This window comes from Sinocyclocheilus anshuiensis, unplaced genomic scaffold (genome assembly GCF_001515605.1).
Source record: "Sinocyclocheilus anshuiensis isolate Anshui unplaced genomic scaffold, SAMN03320099.WGS_v1.1 scaffold2185, whole genome shotgun sequence".
Classification (NCBI taxonomy): Eukaryota; Metazoa; Chordata; class Actinopteri; order Cypriniformes; family Cyprinidae; genus Sinocyclocheilus; species Sinocyclocheilus anshuiensis.
Window position 1 is genome coordinate 265054 of NW_015552740.1, and position 15860 is coordinate 280913.

The 15860-nt window shown below is 36.2% G+C and overlaps 1 protein-coding gene across 1 annotated transcript in view; it reads right to left on the reverse strand.

Moving 5' to 3' along the window:
- LOC107667842 (leucine-rich repeat and immunoglobulin-like domain-containing nogo receptor-interacting protein 2) overlaps positions 1-15860 on the reverse strand; it is a 198638-nt gene that overhangs the window by 182081 nt on the left and 697 nt on the right. The gene's annotated exons all lie outside the window — the stretch shown is intronic.

Here is a 15860-nt window from a genome sequence, read left to right on the forward strand (position 1 = left end):
TGTGTATATATGTGTGTGTATATATATATATATATATATATATATATTCTCTGGAGCTGAATATACACTATACAACCTTCTTAAACTTAAAATTGAAATACATTCTACTTAAAAATTCCTGGGATGAATTCACTAATTCAGTGGCATTGTACTAATATTGCTTGAGTGGTGACTGGAATGATTTTAAACAAATATTACTTTGAAAGGAATTGATTTTCTTGCCTGGCTCCTTCCGTTTACTGTGTTCCTAGCTGGAGAGGGAATCATAGCAGCAAGGAACGGCCCCGGATAGCCACCCCGGCATGTGTGCCATGTGGATAATGAGAGGTGTCAAGCAGCTTACAGAAGCGCTTTAGTTTCTCCATGCAGCTTCTCACGGTTCAGCCTATCTGTATCAGAATGCTGCATACATCCCAGTCTATAAAGAATTGCAAACAGATTTAGCCAGCACATACATTTGACTTGGTTCCATTTCATATTCATTAGAATTTGTGTGTGTTGCGTCATGTGGATCTGTTGCCTATTTTTTGTTCCCCTCATCTCATTTACTGCTCTTCTGTCACGCTCTCCATTTATTTTTGCTTTTTTTGTCATCCGGGTTGACTCTGATGATCAGAATCCTCAGTTGCTATGCTTGCGTAGGCGCAGTCATTTTACATAAAGTGCCATGAGGACGGGAATGTGAAACGGGCTTTTGTTGCTGGAAGCAAGGCACACATTAAGAGAAATGTCACTAATTTGGAGAGTGAATCACTGCAATCAGAAGGCATTGTGAGGGGCGCTTGCAGCGGTGCACACTGGATGTCGCATCGGCTCCAATGTGATAATGAATGCCTCTGTAACCAGTGCACACAAAAGCACAGCTTAACTGGGAGTGTTGGGGTTTAGGGGGGGCTCATTACGGCAGGATCGCAGTCATCGCTTCATGCCCTGGAGGGGAATTCCAGAGAAGTCCCGTCAGCACTGATGAATTGTTTTTATGACTTTATAAGTGTTATGTAACAGATGCACTATATAAAATCCCACAGTTATTAATGCTGTTGTTGTCGTCGAAGGCTGTGGAGACAATTGACCGTTCCTCCTCTTGAGACTGGAGTGTTCAATCAATGACGAAAGTAAAGTAAGTATCTCAAAAGTGTTCTCAAGGAGTCGGAGAGGGACATTTTATCAGTCTGGATGACAAGCCAAGTCAGTCACATTGGCTGACTTTGATAGCTCTGTTGCTGTTCTTTTTCCTGACGTGACAACTTATTCGACTCAAAACGCTCTTGCACATCCCAAATGTTTAAGGGGGTGGCCAGATGGGGACTGTGATCTTAAGGAGGAAACACCAAACAGGGCTGTGCATTGCTGAACCATTAATGCAAATTTTTTAAAATAAAAATACTTATATCTGCAGATTTATCCTAGTAGTGAATCATTATCTAGACACATTTTGTGAGACAAAATTAAAAATAAATAAATAAAAATAAATAAATAAAAATAAATAAATATAAATAAAATAATTAATCAAACTTCATGCTCACTATATTTAATGCCAACATCTGCATGACATTTTCAGAGTTGAACTCTTGTACTTGGATTTACCTGGGGAGACCAGATCTAAACGCATACCTTTCACAAGGGAAATAAAACACGTGGAAACATATGTTGCATAAATGCTTACATAAGCTATGTCATTTTTCAAGTTCAAAGTGTTCTTCTCATGAACACTGCAGCAGATTCCAGGAAATTCAATTAAACGACATGGGTGGGAGCAATAGATCGATAGAATGACAGATCAACAGAACAGACAGACAAAATTAACACACACACACACACACAAAACGATTCCCTCCACTGATTATATGCAACTATGAGCCTCTTTCTCTGAAGGCGGGAAAATGGACTGTAAATTGTTTGCTTGTAAAGATTCATCTTAGAAGTTGACATGATGACAGATGTGTGCTTTTAAATATCCTTACCTGAATTTACAACAGGCCATTCATCATAAGTGGCAAGTGATTAATAGAAACATCACAACATGTATCCCTGTTGTGTTGTAGATTCCAGCTGATACACAAATTCCTTTACTGCTGATAAATGATGCATTATGTAAAGATGACAAATGGCTTTTTTGGGAACTATTGTGATTTTCGTTTGAAACATGGCAGTTTAGAGAATGTTTAAAATAATGAAATCTACCTGATCATCTGTTGAAAAGCTGAAAAACATAGAGGCCTTGACCTACACGAATATAACATTTTAACTTGTAGTACAAATGATGCATTAAATCTCTGAGGGAAATGTTCTTGGGATACCTTGCATATTATCTGTGCTCTATATATATACTTAAATTCCAAAATACAGTAGTTATAATAATATGACTGCAATAGTTGGAATGAATATATTTCCTGTCTGGTTGATTATCATTGAGGAGGTGAGCTTATATGATTATACTCATCTTTTCTTAACTTGCCATTTGCCCTTGATTTAGGCAAGTGATCGTTAATCTTTCTCCTTTTTTTCCCCCCATTTCTCTCAACAGCCTCCTTCATTCCTTCACTCATACTCTTCAAACTCAAACTTCAGCCTACGGTACAAACGAGATGTCTTGCACGGTCCGTTCAGAGCTATGTCGCTCTGGGCTCCAGCGTGAGTGCTTGAGCTGATTAATCTGCTGTATAACTCTGTGTGAGATACCTACAGCAGATACCATCTGTTTGAAGGTCCATAGACAGGGAGATCACACAGGCCACCTTCAATTGGACATACCAGACTGCATATGAGTAAATTTTCCTAAACATAAATGGGAACATAAAATCTTTGAATATGATTATATAATTACCCCCCACTGCTCCATCTTACTTTCTGTTTGGATTTATGTAATTATGCTACAACCCCAATTCCAGAGAAGTAAACTTCCAGACAAGTTTGTAAAATGCAATAAAATCAAGAATCTGAGATTTGTTCATTCTCTTTAACTTTTATTTAATTGACAAAAGTACAATGAAAAGATTTCCAAAGTTTTCACTGACCAACGTAAATGTATTTTATTTATTTTTTTAAATATGAACAAATTTAGATTTTGATGGCAGCAACACACTCCAAACAAGTTGGAACAGATGCACAATAAAAGTGAAAAGGTTATAGAATATCCATGTTAAGCTGTTTTGTAATAGCTCACAGTAAGCAGGGGAATTGGTAATAGGTCAAGGTATCATGTATAAATTGGGTATAAAAGGAGCATCTCAGTCTTTGTCAGCAAAGCTGGGTCATGGTTCATGACTTTGTGCCAAATTTCAAAGAATTTAGGTTTTTCTCCAACTATATATAATAATGTGAAAAGATTCAGGGAATCCAGAGAAATCACAGTACATGTAGGGCAAGGCAGGAAACCTCAGTTGAATGTGCATGACCTTTGAGCCCTCAGATGGCATTGCATAAGAAAGCATCATGCGTGTTAAATCGTGTTAAATATAGCCACATGGGCTAAGGAGGACTTCTGAAAACTGCCGTCAATTAACACAGTATGTCGCTGCATCAAGAAATGCAACTTGAATCTGGGACTGTACAGAGAAATATACTGCCATCAAGATGATGTCTTTCATGGGAAGTCCATGGTTATTAGATCAAGACTCATTCTGCATGTGCTACAACAGCATGGTTTCGTAGACTCAGAGTGAATGTGCTAGACTGGCCTACCTGCAATCCAGATCTGTCTCCAATTGAAAATGTATGACCAGTCATGAAAAGGAGAATCAGACAATGACAATCACAGTCTGCTGACAATCTGAAGTCTTGAATCAAGAGAGATTGGACAAAAATTTTGCTTGCAAAACTTTAACAATTAGTATCCTCAATTCCCAAACAATGAAACATTGTAATTAAAAGGATAGGTGATTTGATACAGTGTTAAACGTGCCTTTGTCCCAACTTTTTTGGAGTGTGTTGCAGCCATCAAAATCAAAATTGGTCTATATTTACAAAATAAAATTAAGTTGGTCAGTTAAAACATTGGAAATATTTTCTTTGTACTTTAGTCAATTAATCAAAAGTTAAAGAGAATGAACAGATAACATATTCTTGATTTTGGCATTTTACAAAGCGTCCCAACTTTTCTGGAATTGGGGTTGTATATGTGCAACACAAGCTCAATATAATTCAATACAATTTGCCTAGAATTTCTGTGCTATGGTTTAGTAAATAAATCAGATAAGTATGAATAGTAATAATAATAATAATAATACATTTTAGAGTTTTATTAAAATGCTTAATAGATGGTTTATTGGATTATTTTTTTTGAGAATATATAATAAAACATAAAATGTTTACTTTTATAAAATATTAATCTACATTTTTATTCTATTTTTATTTATATTCAGTGTTTTATATTTATTTTCAGTGTTGTAATACGCTTTGTCTTTTTTGTCTAGCTCTGAAAGGTGGTCTTTTTCCCTAGTAATATTAAGGTTAGTAATGTAACTAAAATATTGATATTTGCAGTGAGTTGATATACTGTAATATTGTGAGGTAATGTTTATATAATATGGTAAGGTAATATATTGCAATACATTAGACATTATCTTCCCCCCCATTCTCCTCTATGAGAAGCAGCTCATAAATTGATGTTGAATCAATTATCTAAAAAAAAATGTACCGCTGCAGCTCACATGTTCAAAGATATCATGGGAAGGCTCATGATTCATGGACCCAGTGCAGGTGCATTACAGATAGTTACACCATTGTTTATATCCCATTTCTGTTGACAAGCACCTGATGCATTCCTCTGACATCTCAATTTAATTGAAATATGTGTCATCAAGGAATTTAGCTGTCATAATACAAAGTAATCTTGAGGTGATCTTAGAAGGTACCATTCTTAGTCTTAATGTAAACATGCACAGATGTCTGCCTCACCATCTGTTGTTGTTGATGGAAGAGCTGATCTGTGATAAATAATAACGGTATTCTAAAAGCTGTATGCAAGTTGTCAATCAAAACCTACAAAAAAAAAAAAAACCTGTCCTGTAATGGATGGCATCAGACAAAAAAAACAAACAAAAAAACAAAACAAGAAATATTTATCCTTCTTTCTTCCCTGTCTCTGCCAGAGCCACCCTGATAACTAGCTGTCAACCAGCAAATACATACATCCTTTTGATTGACATTTTAGAGATAAAAATGTTCTTGCAAAAGCGCAAGCCGTGGAAGCACTAAAATATGGGAAATGGTGAACGGCTTTCTGTGACCTCTACCGTTTCTCAATGTGATGGATGGACATCACTTACCCTCTTCTCCACCCCTCGACAGCCCTCCCAAAAGGGCAGGAAGGAGCACTGGATTATAAGATCGGTAATAGCGGCTGCGGTTAGAATACCCCAGTTTCTGTGACTTTGAGCAAACAAAGACCAGTGTGGAAAGGTCTTACAGCCCCTGCGCAAACAATTTATGAGAGAAGAAGAAATGAGAAAAGAGAATGTGACAGGAGAAGAAAGACAGGAAGGCTCCTGAGGGCCCTGCAGTGGTGTTTACATGGAAATCCTTGACATTTATACCTCTGTGCATCTGGCTGGGCCTGCCTGAAAACTAAGGGTGTATGTAAAATAGACAATGAAGTCCACGATGAAGTCTTTCTCTCTCTTTATTTTAGCTCACAGTGGCTTAATACAGAAACCATTTAACATTTAAAGATAAATGACATGATCTGTTTAAAACCGTGGTTTATTGTGGGTTGTTTTCATCAAGGTCCGAATTTGTCATTCGGTAGAAAGCTGACCTTTCACAAACCAGTGGGGTGCTAAAAAGGGGGTGGAGGGAGAGATAAAGAGAGCACGAGAGAGAGACAAAATATTTTTGTCAGCACAGCATAGGCTATCTAACCACAATACGGCACAGTGAGAAGTCTAACTGACCACAAAGAGGCAAATATCAGAGATCGAATGGGAGGTCTGTACTGCAGAAAGAAAAAAACCCCCTAAAAAACAAAAACACAACAGATGTCATTTAACAGCCATGCTTTAGACTGTGCAACTGTGCTTGAGCTGCTCCCCTCAGTATTCCACTGCAAGCAGGAAATATCCAGCAAATCCAGCCAAAGATTAATACAGGCAGCAGAGCACATACACCGCTGTCCAAGCAAGCCCGTGGACTAACACGCAAACAAATAAAAGCGGGCCGGTTGTAAATTGTGTATGACAACAAATAAATAGGCAAATCTATGAGGAAAAGTCTGGTGCATCAACAAAAAAGGGCAATGACTTCAAACACAAACAGGCTGTGGAAAGAAACTTGTCTTTCCATTATTTGATTTGGCTGCAGGAGTTTTTTTCTTTAGCGCTACAGTAGTCTGTCCATCGTTATATATATATTGGAAGAAACGGAATGTGAAATCAAAATTGTGTAATCAAAGAAACCAATGGAAATAGTGCTGTCAAACGATTAATCACGATTAATCACATCCAAAATACAAGTTTTTGTTAACGTAATATGTGTGTACTGTGTTTATTTATTATGTATATACAAATACACACATACAATATATATTTGGAAAATATTTACATATATTTACATGTATATAATCATATAATTCGTATTATATATAAATATTTAACATATTTTTCTTAAATATATACATGCATGTACGTGTCTACATAATAAATATACACAGTACACACACATATATTATGCAAATAAACACTTTTATTTTGGATGTGATAATTGCGATTAATCGTTTGACAGCACTAAATGGAAAGAACTCTGAAAACTTTGAATATACAATAGTATACTTGTGTACACAAATTAAAACATGAAGCTTTACATGTGGAAATTTCACAAATATGAAAATTCTGTGATCATTTACTCACCCTCATGTTGTTCCAAACAAACGTGTATGACTTTCTTTTGTAGAACACTCACACACACAAATAGTTCTGGACCCCATTCACTTTCATTGTATTGACAAAAAACACAGTGACATTTCTCAAAATATCTTTTATGTATAAATAATGACAATTTTCCTTTTTTTATATAAAGCTACACATTTTGGGGGAACTTTACTTTTAATAACACTGACATTCATTGTCAAACAAGGTAATTTGGGCCAAAAAAGTAGATTTTCCTCTAAGAGGAATTTTCTTCTAGTCTAGCCTAGTAAATGAAAGGATTTTCCTCTAGTCTAGCCTAGTTTTCCCACCCAGGAAAGTACAGACACAAAGAGTTGGTCCTGAAAGCAAGTGTTTTCTCTCAATGTCTTTTTGCCAGGATAGACTGCATCCGATTACTTCGGTATTTGCGCCGTTTGGTCATTTTGGGTGAGATTGCTACAGCAGCAGGTTATTGTTCTCTGGCAGCTAACTTTCAAGCACAACACACTTTCCCTGTACAGGTGCATCTCAATAAATTAGAATGTCGTGGAAAAGTTCATTTATTTTCTCAGACATTCAGCCCTCAACCTTTGGGGAGTGAATCACCATTCACTCTCTGTAATGGACACTACTTCACCAGTCTTTTCTCATTCCCAGCTGCTGCCCTTGTTTTTTTTTATTTTACTCAATAGTGTGCGAGAGGTCATTTCCAAGATTAACAACATTTTGAGCATTGCTTTTTCCTCTGTAAACATGTCGTATTTGGTAAGATCACACCTACTTGACATTCGAACAGAGTGGTCAAAACAAAGTCTGTGTTATGGTACTGCTGGTTTTACTGTATGTGAGTGAAGAAAGAAAATCTGTTTTAGCGTGAATATTATAAAAACAAAAGAATCACAGACTGATTCTTTGCAAGCGGACTTTCTTCCCACAGTAAATTCGAGGGAGGTTTTGCAGCTGAGTAACATATAAGCTGACATTAACCCTGCCGGCTGTTATTTGGATGTATTGCTCTGATTTTTTCCAAATCCATATGTGCATTCATCAAGCTAGAAAACTTTATGGGAGGACCCGAGTGTTCCCTGGCTAGCCATTAATAAAAAATGCATGAATATGTAAGGAATAAATTCAGACAGTTGTTTAGTAGACAAAACGCCCTGTTCCCGAAAGCAATCTCGGCTCAAAGCACCCGCCCTCAATCTTACTTAACAGGCAGTGGTTCTTGCTAAGCTATGGCACCCGTGCTCTTATCAGAGCAGAGAGGCCTACTAAATGGATGTTTCCGCATCCATCCCTCAGTTCAGTGAAGGCCAAACTGTGGAAATGCTGTCAGTTAAATCACATTTCTTAAGAACTGTTTTGGATTAATGGGGTGGATACTTCTAAATCAAGATGTTTTGAACAACAGTATATAAAACAGGCTTGTTCCTAATTGGATCCACCACTTTCAGTTCATATCACAAAAATATAAATTAAAGCCAATGAAAATCATTTCAAAGTATATTCATTTTACTGAAAATCAGATCAGTATATCAGTATATAAGTATAATAATTTTATTACATGTAATAATATAAATAATCCTAATAAATATAACACTTCATTAGTATATATTGATGATGTATATTACATTTACAAGTTTTGGCCTTTTTCTGAAAGACATAATTTTTATTCAGCAAGGACATATTACATTGATCACATTAAATGTAAAAAAACATATATATATAATGTTGCAAAAGGCTTCTATTTTAAATAAATGCTGTTCTTTCTAAATGCTGACTTTCTATCCATCAAATAATCATGCATAAAATGTATTACAATTTCCAAAAACCTGAACTGTTTTTAATAATGAGAATAGTCCATTGCCATCGGAGGAATTTTTAAAAAATATATAGTTATTTTAAATTGAAATAATATTTCATAATATAGCTGTTTTACTGTACTTTTGATCAAATAAATGCCGCCTTGTAGAGTTTAAAAAAACATTTTAAAATCTTACAAATCCTAAACCTTTGAACTCTAGCATATCCTTAAATGTAAATTATATTCTGTCTTATTGTTACCTCATCTTAAATTTAGAAATGTAACGTCTCGGTTACTTGTGTAACCCTCGTTCCCTGAAGGACAGTGTGCTCATGAAAATAATACAGTGAGAAAAATGTGTGATCAGCGTCAAACTTTTTGACAGAAATGTTAATTGTCAGTTATCTGTCACATGTCCCGCCATGTGTGTTTTCAGGCGTACACATTTGCACTTCTAAATATGAAGAAAAATGTTCCCCTTTTAATCAACGTGTTTAACAATGTGTTAAAATGCATCACTGCAAAATGTTTCAACATTGGAAACACAATTAGCTTCGCAGACTACTTTTAACCATACTCACATGTACAGTACTTTCATACTAGTGAATGTTCATGCATAAGATTAAAAGCAAAATGTATTTTATGGAATGCAATTAATTGTTAACTGTTAAACATAGATATGTGTGTTGCGTAAGAGTGAGTGAGAGAATGAGACAGAAAGAGAGAAGTGTTCTCACGGGCCCAGTATTTCCTAGTATGTGATAATGTGGCCTGTAATGCGCTGTGTTCCTACTAATGGAAACACAGAGAGCTTGGCGGCACTGAAAAATTAGACACACTTAAAAGCAGAGGGCAAAAAAAGAAATCTACAATTACCTGTTCAATTCACACTTGTCCCCCCAAAAAAACGGGATGTTGGCATGACAATTCAATTCCACATATAAATGAAAGAGTGCCTTCACAATGAAAACACACACACACACACACACACACACACACACACACACACGTTAAAATAAATAAATAAAGCTAAAACAGAATCATTTGGCACCATATTTGATATGATTATGCTTGTCAATAAACAGAGTAATCCAAGTATGCCAGATTATACATCTGTTCTTTTATTAAAAGGTGCTTAATTATTTATTACCTATATTTTAATAAAATAAAATAAAATAAAATAAAATAAAATAAAATAAAATAAAAAAAGGATTTTAGAACAGTGAGATTCACTCGTGGGCAATATGCCAGATTACATTGTGTGGTATTCCATGAAACCGTTTGAAATCCTTGAAATTGCTGCATTTTAGGTCCAAAATAGAAGAAGAATATATAAAAACCCATAAACCCTTTTAGCAAATGACCAAATGAGGAGAAAGTGACACTGATGAATCTATCAAATTATAACATATATAATAAATCCCCACTCCTGGCTAGCCTGGTCCAATGAACTGGGCAAAGTTAAACAATGGAAATCTCAACACTGAGTTAATGTTTTCAGATGTTCATGAACAAAACAGCCCTGTGGTGCAACCACTCAGTCATAGCTATAGCAACACAAAACAACATTACCATTTTTTTACTAGAAATATTTTCATCCTAATTACAGGGCCAAAAATGAATGGTAACGTGCGTAATTTCGGAGATTCTTTGTCTCTTTTTATTAGCGAACAGAATTTCCCCTTTAGCGAATGGAAGTATTAAATATGCATGCCACCGATTAACTGAGCCAATTGTGGTTTAATGTCGTGATGTAAAGTCTGCCTCTGGTAAACGATGTGACATGACCCCATCAGTCAGCAAGGCGGACAGCATCATGAACTTCAGATCTCGATGACTCAATGCTTTATGACACATGTGCTCTATGACACTCCTTGTCTCTTCATACCAGCAAATTAACTGCCTTTAGAGGTCTCATCGACTGCCTAGGCCTTTTTGTAAGCCAATCAGCTATCAGTCAGTTTTTCTTTTATTTGTTTGTTTGTTTGTTTTTTGTTATTCCATATCTGCAGCCATTATCCCGTTTTCATCAGCGGAATGGGGCACTTGGTAGCAGAGTGTTCTAGACTCTATAAATGAAAAGTGAAATAGTAATTTACTCAGGATGAAGGGTCTCTAGTACTGAGTGGGGACTCATGTGGACATTAACCAGCTCAGTGGGCACAACATTGCTGCCTTGCAAATGACCCATTCTAATAAATGCATTATCATAAATAGTAAGTGACTCGTCCAACCATGGAAATGGCTAACCTCAGTTTAGGTCACAAAATAATCACCCTGTTGGATGATTGTTTCATAGTGGGCTGGTGCATTTATAGTCCAGAACGAACTCTTATCCCTAGATTATATCATCCTGCAGGTCTGTTACATAACTACTGCTGCAGAAAACATACATACCGTTAAGCGCTCATACTGTTTATTAGGTATAGAGTCCAGGCTATTTTCATGCCCCCCTCTGTAAGGCGCATACGGGTCAGCAAATCAAAGCACAGACAAGTCTAAGAGCCTTACTCCTCCAAACAACAGGAGCTGTCCAGAGTGCTGAAAGCTGAACATACTTAACTGGAGACCAACTGTGGAGACACAGCAACATGTTTTCAATTCACAGTTTCAGAGGTTTTTAGTTTTAGATCATATAATTGTTGGTATGTAACACTGTGATTTAGGACAAACATGCCTGATTACCTTCATGTAAACATACTTTGTGATACATCACTGTATTTAAACTTCTGCATCACACAGTACAACAACTGGCAATTTGCAGTGTTTGTCAAGGCTTTTAATTTACATCTACTTATAAAAATGCATTTGCTTTAATTTTAGTTTACTTTGACATTTGATTATATTAAATATTAAATTTGATTTATATTTTTATTACATAAAAAACTTCAATGTTTTTGGCGCTATTATCCTGTCTATTCTACAATATACACTCTTAAAAATAAAAGTTATTTATTGGCATCAATGGTTCCACAAAGAACCTTTACCGTCCATGGAAACTTTTCATTCCACAAAAGGTTTTATACAGTGGTAAAAAGGTTTTTTAGATTATAAAAATGTCCTTCACACTCAGAAAAATGGTTCTCTTGAGAACTGTTCACTGAAAGGTTCTTTGGGGAACCAAAACTGATTCTTCTATGGCATTGCTGTAAAAACCCCCTTTCGGAACTTTTATTTTTAAGAGTGTATATCTAAAAATAAAATAAAATAACACCTAAACACTCCCTGTGTTACTATTGACCAGCCAATCACAAACATTTGTTGAGCCAATGTTGTAACGATGGGCTGGTTGGGAACAGTCACAAAAACTTTACCCTTCTCATGAATACACCTATACTTAACTAAAAAAAAAAAATAAAAAAAATTACACCTACTTATAAAAATGCATTTGCTTCCTTCATTTTAGCCTGTTTACTTTGATATTTCATTAACGTTAGCTCCATTATCCACTTCTATTTGGCAAAGTCAGAGATCATAGAACATGAAACCAACACAAAACCAACCGCCACTGAGAATCAATTAAAAGAATATTAAAGAAAACCAGTGGTGTGGTAACTTATCAGAGCACGCACTGTCTCACTTCTATTCAGCATTCAGCTTGCACTAATCATTCCTTCATATAACCTTCACATCAGGTAGCTAATAGCGAGGCCACACGTGCCAGCGCTGCTGAGCTGTCCTTTGTGACAGAGATTCTTTCATTGTGCTGTTGAGATGGTTTTCAAAGAGCTCCTGACACTGAATGAGATTTCAGCTTCCTTTCTTCGCACTGTTTTGCCCTACAGAAACATCTCTTCAGATCTAAAGGACAAAGTTCTTCAATCTAGCCATCAGCAGCTGGTTTCGCAAAGCTGCGACTGCCTGTCAGCCTACCAGACGGGGCCTTGATTTCAAAGATATTTGACTGCAGACTCATCTCTGATCTTCCCCTTTATCACTTTTAGTGCCCACTACAGTTATCGCGCTTTGCCTGTGAATCTGCTCTTTAATAACGTCATCTTTATGATATTGTGACGATTTCTTCTAAAAGCATTCAAAAACCATGCACCTTGTGAAACTTAAAAATCAGCATACATATGAGCCATCACGGTGAGCCACACATGGTGAATAATCACAGCAAAAAACGCTCTGCTATCCCTGACACAAGCGCTCTGATTGCAGAATCGGTGTTGAATGGAGTTACAGGTGTGCGGGACTTTGTCTCGAGTGTAAAAGTAGCTTTCAGATGCACAGGGAAGTGCAGGCGGTCAATCTGAAAGAGTTCACACAGCGACTCTGTGTTTTCTAGGGCATGCACAGTTCCAGTCGGGCCTTCCCGCTCTCATTCTGTAATCACTCTTACGGACATGACTTAATTAAACCATCAGATCAGCTAGCACAGAATGCAGCCGAGTTCTCTGCAAATTAAAAAGAAATTAGGATGGCAGATGTGTCTTTAATGGCTTAATCATGCCTCTATATTGGATGTATTAAACATAGAGGGTGTAATATTTCCCAAATATTCCTTAGCCACTGCTGTGTATGCGTGGGTGAAAAAGTGAAGCGATTGGTGAGAAAAATAAAAATAAACAGACAAGGTGTCATGCAAATACAGCATAAGGCCAGTTATTTTGGGCTTTAACATCTGTTGAAAGTTTAAAAAGTGAAAAACTGAGAGTGGAATTGGCCTCTAACCCTGGTTCTAAACATCAACTTAGCATTACTGATGAGATCATATGACTATCAGGGCTGTGCATCATTCAAAATGAATTAAGAACGCAAACAGGATACAGAACTGCAATTAAAATTTGAGTGCAAGGACATACAATGAAATTAATTGAAAGAACTGTAAGTAGAAAAGCAGAAAATCAAAATCGATCAAACAAAGATATATGTTACCTCAACAAAGCCTGGTTTAAATATGCAGTTTTTAAGTTTTGAAGAACAATAGCTAGGTTCCTGATATTTTCATTCAAATTCCAATTCAGCTTCTTGTGGGGTGTAGCCAGTTCAACTCATGAATTGAGAGGCAGCTATTTCTTTCATTCTGAATTTTACCCAATACTGGTGACTATAAAAATTCGACTGGTCAGCCTAACAGATATGAGAACCATTTTTGATCAAACATACAGTCAAATAAATATTACAATTTGAAATTGTAAAAATATGTTGAAACTGTTAAAAGTTTTCTATTTAAATATATGGTTACACTTTATTTTAAGGTGTCTTTTGTTACTGTGTAATTATACATTTAAGTACTGAGTAATATTAACAACATGTATTTACTCTATGGTTAAGGTTAGGATTAGGGTTTGGCATAGTGTTACTTGCATGTAATTTTGCATAATGCATTGTTATTATAATAGTAAGTACATGTAACACGTGTAACAAGGACACCTTAAAATAAAGTGTTACCAAATATATTTTGTTTCAATAAGCTTAACAATGCACATGCTCTACAGAGCGTTTTAGCATCCTGATAGCAACGCTGGCACTGTAGAAAAGGATACACACATACACATTTATGCTGAGACTTTCATTTCTGTCATGGTCTTTCCAACTGTTTCGCCTTTGAGGCCTGTATGTAATTGCAGCATGGCTGAATTAGGAGGAAAATTTAGAGTGCTGGCACTCCTCTGACGAGCCTGTGAGAGAGGAGCGTGAGAGCTCTCAGTGTCTACTACATTAGGAAACAAATGGAAGGATGAAACACAAGAGAGCGCACAGGCTCAGGAAGGGATCAGATGCTAAAAATACGAGAAAAGAGCAACCAAATGCTTAATTTTAGTATGCCTCGAGGTAATGAGTTCCCCTCTTTAAATTCGTTTTCACAAAACAAAACAAGCACAAAAAAGGAACCACATGAAAAACAACTACTGTCTCTTACCTACATGTTCTCAATCATTTCAAAGAGTATTTCTGCATTATGGTCCTCGCTGAAGCACAAACCAGAAATGTGACAGGAACCGCAAGTGGCCAGAACGTTCACTGTGTCATGCTCCACTAGCAGACGCTGGCATTTGAAACTGGGCATTTAAACATGTGGAGATGACGTGTTTGACACCTCAGAGTAATTTCATCTCACATGTGCCCTTTGGGGAGAAAATGTCATACTGACACAGCAGATCAGGAGGAAGGAGAACAGAGGAGAAACAAGACTTCATATGAAGAAGAAGGTTAGGCAAAGGCATTGGGTCCCAGTCCCTCTGTCATGTTTACAAAAGTATTAAAAGTTTTATTAGCAGGAAACAATCGTGTGCAACAAAGTAAGCCTATACTTGTCTACAAAGTGGTAGTTTTATATTACTGTACTACTTTCAGGACCTAACAATATATATATATATATATATATATACACACATATACAGTATATATATATATATATATATATATATATATATATATATAATGTAATATGTTTACAAAACATATTCTGTAATATTTAAATATGTTTAATCTGATTAATCACATCCTTGTTCTGTGATTAATCGCGATTATTCGCACGCTTCATTAAATTAAGCATAGACCATTTATCTTGTTTCAAATGTTTATTTTGTAATCATTTGCTATAGCCAGCAAAGTAAACCAAAAGATTGAAGGGTGATTCTCAAAAATCTATATTTTCTGCAAGCTTTTTTCAAGATAAATTTAGATGTCTTTCCAAAAAAGGACACTTAGAAACTCCAAAAGGGCACCAAAGAATCAAATGATATAAGGAGCCCAAATAAGCACATATGTCATCAGAAAATCAGAATTTTATAGCATGTGTACAGTGCAACAGCAAAGAGCTTTTTTACATTTTAGAGAAGTCAAGTTGCGATACCGAACAGCACCACATGGAGATGCCAAAAAAACCCCTAAACTGCCTGTTGACTGCATAGCCTATATCTACTACAGTACACGGATCCATTCCGTATAACTAAACATAGCAACATAAACATGACAAATCAAAACATTATCGTACATGTGTGTAAAACATTATCGTGAATGTGTATGGAAACAACGTGAATGTACGGAAATGTCTGTGCATAAATACAATGTGTGATCAGTGCGTCAAGAGCACTCATACATGCATAACAGACTCACGCGTGCTTACTGTACTGTACGACTCTTGTATGCCACCGCAATCATCTTTACCTTGATTGCAGTCTTCATCCATCAAAACATTACTAGCGAGACTGGTTATCCAGTCAAGAAAACGTAGTTTGCGTCTCATCTGGCCATACAGCGGT